At 28.4% G+C, this 6,650-nt stretch overlaps 1 long non-coding RNA gene across 1 annotated transcript; it reads left to right on the top strand.

Annotated features, from left to right (window-relative positions):
* The first annotated feature begins 2,029 nt into the window (after window positions 1–2,029).
* LOC120139758 lies at window positions 2,030–3,333 on the top strand. Its single transcript, XR_005517666.1, has 4 exons — window positions 2,030–2,095; window positions 2,217–2,278; window positions 2,499–3,162; window positions 3,268–3,333. It is a non-coding gene; the product is annotated as an uncharacterized LOC120139758 (long non-coding RNA).
* Window positions 3,334–6,650: the final 3,317 nt, after the last annotated feature.

Genomic DNA, 6,650 nt, shown 5'->3' on the forward strand with positions numbered 1-6,650 from the left:
CACTTCTTAAAATGGTCTTCCAACTTTGAAATTTTACAATTTAATCCATCGTTTCTTTCAAAATACCAATTAAATCCAATACTTTATAATTTCTAAAATTTAGCCCTCAAATTGGAGTATTACAAAATCAACCAAAATTGAAGTAAATCGAAGAAAAAAACAGAAATAATCCTCTCGTTTTTTAGACAAAGGCCATCGGATTAGAGGGGATTTATCTTCCCCGAGCATTATAAAAAAACCTACAAATAATAAAGAGGGGATTAGTTTTTGAAGCCTTCGAAACCCATATAAAAACCACAAAAGAGAGAGAGGACTGACTTAGCTTTGTCGTGGAGAGAAGGAACACCATTAGGAAAACCTAGGTTGCATGCGTAAATCTATGCCATTAGGGATTCCTTTTCGTTGATTAAGGTATATATTTGGGTTTAGTGCAGTGAAGGTTTTCAAAAGGGATAGGTTTTAGGTTTTCAGTCTCCGTGGCTGGTGATCGGAGTCGTGGTTGGTGTAGTGGTTCATCGGAGATGGTCGTTATTTTCTAGAAACAGTGAGAGGAGTTCAGAGCATCAAAAAAAAATGGTTGAAGGGGAGAATGAAACAAAAATCACAATTTTTGGCTTATATATGTTTGTCGTATGAGAATTTTAGAGTTAATTATTTCTGTTAACTCCCATATCTTCCCTGTAATTCGTTTTAGTCTCTTTATATAAATTATTGAAATTCACTTACAATTTGTCCATAAAATTTAAAATAACTTTTAATTTAGTCCTAATAAATAAGATTAATGTTCATCTACTTTTATTATTATTTATACATTAACCCTTTTTGTTGTTTTGCAGCATTTATCATTTATTTTTATTTTATCCTTTTTTTAATTTTATTTTTAAGGAATTTTTTTACTCCGAAATAAAATTAAAGTTGATTAACTTGAATCGAACTTTAAAATTTTTGTCTAAATTTAAACTTTCACAATTAAGACAACCAGTTAATCATGTTGATACCGAAAAGACAATTTTAGGGTGCTCATCCTTCCTCGTTTGTAAATGACTTCCAAATCAGGAAAATTTCTGGTCATATGCAGATCTGGTAAAATGGTAATTTAAGGCATATGATCTACCTAATTCAAAAATGATCAGTTGTGACTCCACATCAATCCAAGTCAAGACGCGAACCCGAGACTATCTAAAGGACCGTTACGACATGAACTTCATTAGGTTCCTGTGATAAATTTTAATAAAAATAGATTTTTTAACCTTATCACCCCCACATAACAATTATAATAAATAATATAGAACCCTAAAAAAATTAACCAAACACATATTTTAAATTATTTTTAGCGCCAAAGTTATTACGCTAATTTTACCTAGTATAGAAATCAAAAGAGAGGAAAAAAAGGCGCTCTGTAAATGTAGAAAAAATTATTTCATGATCTCGGTTCACCACGTCATTTATGATTTTAATAAATGTGAATCATAAATTTTAAAATAACTTTTAAATAACTACACACTTTTTATTTACACATACGACTGAAGTGAAGATTTAACTTTAAAAAAATGAAAAATTATTATTAATTTAGAACACAGAAATGTGATAAACTTGAATCATCTAATAATTTTTCGTAACCGTAGTCCCAGACACAAATATGACTGCTAGCTATCCGATGTGTAAACAGGTGAAAACTCCATGTGTATATTTCATCTTCACAGACATGGAAACGCGATATCCACAAGACGATTTGACCTTATTTTCAAAGTCACTAATCGTATAAATAATCGTTCCATTATTGGTCGTTTTGCTTGAATTGTGCTCTTTTTAAGTTTTCACCAGTTTCTTTGCTTATTTTCCGATTTGAATGTGATCGTACTATGGCCGCTCAATCCTCCAAGGTATCCATTCATGACCTCACTGTTAAGGTTGATTTTGGGTAGAATTCAAATTTATGCTCCATATATGAATTTTGATTTACTGGGTTTCTTTTACTTCGTTAGCTTTTCTATGATATGGGTTTTGATTTTTGTATTTTTGGCTCGTCAGGAGACGTTAATTTTGGGATTTACAAGGGCAAGGTCCTGTTGATTGTCAATGTTGCATCTCAATGGTATCCTTCCATTTTAGATAATTTTGTCCCCAACAGAAGAGACTTTTTCATTATATTACTTATTTAGATCACTGTTAGTGCCTAGACAAAGTTTCTAATTTGCTGCTTAAAATTGATCCAGTGGCTTGACCAATTCCAACTACACGGAGCTGAGAAAATTGTATGAGAAATATAAAGATCAAGGTTTGCTTTAGGCTTTTAGTATCGTTTAGCCTTCCTGCTAGTGTTTGTGTATATGTATATGTGTATCATCTTTTACCTGGAAAATTTACATGGAAAAATGTTAATAACCCTTTAGTTTTCAGTTTTATTATCAATATTCCAGGAATAGTAATTTGACCAATTGATTTGTTATTTTTCTCCCAACTCTTTTATGCCGGTTTTACTTTACTGTGTTGTTCAGATTTTGAGATTCTTGCATTTCCATGTAACCAGTTTGGGGGACAGGAGCCTGGGAACAATGAGCAAATCATGGAGTTTGCTTGTACTAGATTTAAAGTCGAATACCCCATATTTGATAAGGTGTTTCATTTGGCAATATGAAAGCTTGTAGTATGCTTTGATGTTGTTTGGACACTTCGAAATCATAGACGAGTCAAGGATCGAATATGCAGAAACAGGCTCCACAGTTGAACTAACAATAGGACAAACACTGTGTAGAATCTCAATTTTGGGTTCAATCAGTCTCAAAACTCTTTACTCTGTATGCGTCGGTGATAATGGTGGTGTTGTGCCAGCCTCTTCAATGCTTTAGTGAAATTATGGAATCATTAGTGTTTTCAGTTAAAGTTGTATAATATCAGATAGTCCTGTCTTATCCATGGGATTGTAGGTTCTACATTTTCCTTCGAGTTGATCATTATTGAACTGACATTATCGCCATGTTATTTTTATTACAGGTTGATGTGAATGGTGAGAAGGCTGCCCCCAAATACAAATTCCTCAAGTCTAGTAAAGGTGGACTTTTTGGGGACACCATTAGGTGGAATTTCTCCAAGTTCTTGGTCGATAAGGACGACATTGTCGTCGATCGTAATGCTCCAACTACTTCTCCTCTTAGCATTGAGGTAAGGCCTGCTTATCACATTCTTGTGCCATTCCTTTTTTTATATATATATATTTACTGTGTATTGGGTGTGAAAACTTGTAATGGTTGCTATTTGTATTTGCAGAAGGATATAAAGAAGCTGCTGGCCTGAATTTGATTGACTGGGGGAGGAAGTCACAGAGTCGATAAATTAGAAACTTTTATGAATATAAAGACTATTCTATCTCTGTTTACATTTCATCATCCCCTAATGATAGCTAAACAGTGCTACAGTTTAGAAGTTGTACCTTACCTTTTATAGTATTCTATTCACCATGGAGAAGGATATATCATAAGGGGTGATTATTCGTGTCGAGTCAAAATATTTTGAGTCAGTCGAGTTAATGAGTCTTATTTTATAATTTAAATTTATTTGAATTTTTTAAATTTAGATGTTCTAGTTTTTTTTTTAATTTAATTATAACTATTTATAATATTACCGTATAGAATTTAGTTTAAATAACTTTATCTAGTCATATAAGATATGGGAAAGTCTAAAAAAAGTAGTCTACTTGAAGGAGAAAAACAACAAAAACGAATGCGGTCAAAAATGTGATAAAAAGGTAACATTTTAAGTTGTAGGCAACTTAAAATGTAACATTTTTGCTAAACCTAAAATGGTAAGAAAAAAATAACTAAAAATATTATAAAAAATGTCATATTTTAAGTTGTGTTCAACAAAAAATATTAATTTTTATAACATTTTCGATCATAATCATTTTCATCATTTTTTAACCTTAAATTAGTAGGATATATCGCATAACCACCTATAACATACACCTTATTATTTTTTTACATGTATGGATTTCCTTAAAAAAATACATGTATGGATAAAAATTTATAATATTATTTAATAAATTAAATATTATTTAAAATTATAAAATATATTTATAATTTTTATTTTCTAAATAATAAATTTGAGAATAAAATATTGATGAGATTATAAAAGGTAAAAAAATCAATAGAGATAAAGAACTTATAAAAGTATTATGTTGAATTATTAAATTGAATAAAAATTTAAAGCAGTAAGATTAAAATATAAAAAAATATGTTATTATTTTTTAATAGTGTGAGATGATTATAAGATAATACATTCTTAAAAAATAATTAACGGTTAGTAATGCACACACGTCCTATAGACGTAACTGTGCAAACTCATGATTTTTTAGGGAGAATTTAATCGATGAGATCGCTATTGGGTTAAAAAAATAAATGAGTGGTAGATGAGTATGATTTAAATTTAGTTTAAAATTGACTTAAAATGAAGCATGAAACAATAAAATTAAGCAAAGTTGAGAAATCAAATTAAAAGAAAATGTTGTCAAAAAGATAGAATCAAAGTTACATAACTATTCTAATTTAAAAGTAATTAAGTTAAATTTGATTAAAAATGAACTTAAAATGAATAAGTATTTAAAGAAATTATTAATAAAAATTAAAGAAACAATAAAATCATAGATTAAACTGTAAAATAATTAAATTATTAAATTAAAGATCGAAATTACGTTTAATTTTTTTATTATTTAAACTTTGAAAATTCGAACTCAATTCGGATTCAAATAAAAAAAAACATTTTTCAATCAAATCGAGCTTTATTTGTACCTAAATCTTTCATTCTCGAATTTATTTTTCCATTAGCAACGAAATTGTTAAGATTTCAACTTAAAAAAATATGAGTTCTAGTGTTTCTACAACTTCTACTTAGTTTGGTTGGAAAAATAAAAATATGGATTATTTTCATTCTTAGTGGTGTATTATTGTTTTCTTCTTCTTCGTCATTTATTTGATTAGAAGATGGTAAAAATCATGTTTTGGTTATTTACTATCGCTACATTTTTAAAATATAATTTTATCTCCTAAATCAACATACTCTATTGTGTTTAGAGGTTTAAGAGTACTAGAATTTTCTAATATTCAATCTTTTGATAAAGATAATTTTTTAAGTGTAATAATTTTGGTTGAATTTCTGAAGTAAATTTATTTGGTTCAAAGAGTTCAATAATTTTATTATTATTCTCTTTGCATCTTTACATCAAATACTTACACATGCATCTTTGCATCAAACATTCATCGTTACATACATATTCATAAAAAGCTATTATTTCCGTCTTTTTAAGATTTCATTAAGAAAAAAACTCATCTTTCTCAAGATCATTTTTCCCTCTCTTAATGACATCCTTAAAATTTTCAAAAAAAAAATCTTATCTTTCTTAAGATCATTTTTCTTTTCTTGAGGATATATTTAAAATTTTTCAAAAAAAGTCTTATCTTTCTTAATATTGTTTCTCCTCTCTTAGAGATGTTTTTAAAATTTCTCTTTTAAAAAAATCTTGTCTTCCTTAAAGCTGTTTTCCTATAAACTTCACTATTTTGTTTATAGAGACTATTTCCCTTGAAACACCAAATTTATTTCCCTTGAAATTGTTCCTCTTGAAATACCAAATTTATTTCACTTGAGATAGTTTTTCTTTATATAAATTTTATCTCACTCGAAATGTTTTCCTTAAATGAAAAATTTATCTGACTTGAGATAGTTTCTCTTGAAATAAATTTTACATTACTCGAAACATTTTTCCTTGAAATAAAAATTTATCTCACATGAGATAGTTTCCCTTGAAACAATTTTTGTTTAACTTGAGACAACTTCCCTTAAATCACAAACATTGAGACCCTTTTGCTCGAAACAATTTTTTTCTTGCTTGAGATTGTGTCTCTTGAAACAAATTTCATCTCGCTTAAGATAGTTCCCTTAACACAAAAATTTTATCTCACTTGAGATTGTTTTTTCTTTAAACAAATCTCGTCTCGCTTGAGATAATTTCCTTGAAAGTCTAAACATTGAGATAGTTTCTCTTAAAACAAAAAATTTATCTCACTTTAGATAATTTCTCTTGAAATAAATTTCATCTCACTCGAGGCATTTTCCCTTGAATTTTTTCTCTCACTTGAGTTAGTTTCTTTTGAAATAAAATTTTATCTTGCTCGAGACATTTTCCCTTGAAACAAAATTTTATCTCACACATGATTTCCTTCCCCTGAAGTAACTTTTGAGATTGTTTATTTTTAAAAAAAGGAAAAGAAAAATAAAAATTCTCTTATTTGAGATTGTTTCTCTTGAAATAAAAATTTTTAGGATCATTTTTCTTGAAAAAATCCATCTCACTTGAGAATGTTTATCTCGATACACGATCTTTGAAAATATTTCCTTTAAAATAAAAGTTTTATCTCTCTTGATATTGTTACCCATGGGATTTGTTTCTTTGGAAACAAAAATGTTGTTTCCTTTGAGATTTATTTTCAAAGAAATATCATTTTCTTTAGATTTGTTTCCCTTAAAAAACTATTTTTTTTTGGTCTTCCATGAGAAAGTTTCTCTTGAAACACGAATTGTGAGATTGTTTCTCTGAAAACAAAAACTTTAATATTGTATTTTTTCTCGAAAAAAAAACTTCAAGACCACTTACCTTC

The sequence above is a fragment of the Hibiscus syriacus genome, unplaced genomic scaffold, assembly GCF_006381635.1.
Source record: "Hibiscus syriacus cultivar Baekdansim isolate YM2019G1 unplaced genomic scaffold, ASM638163v2 tig00002237_pilon, whole genome shotgun sequence".
NCBI lineage: Eukaryota > Viridiplantae > Streptophyta > Magnoliopsida > Malvales > Malvaceae > Hibiscus > Hibiscus syriacus.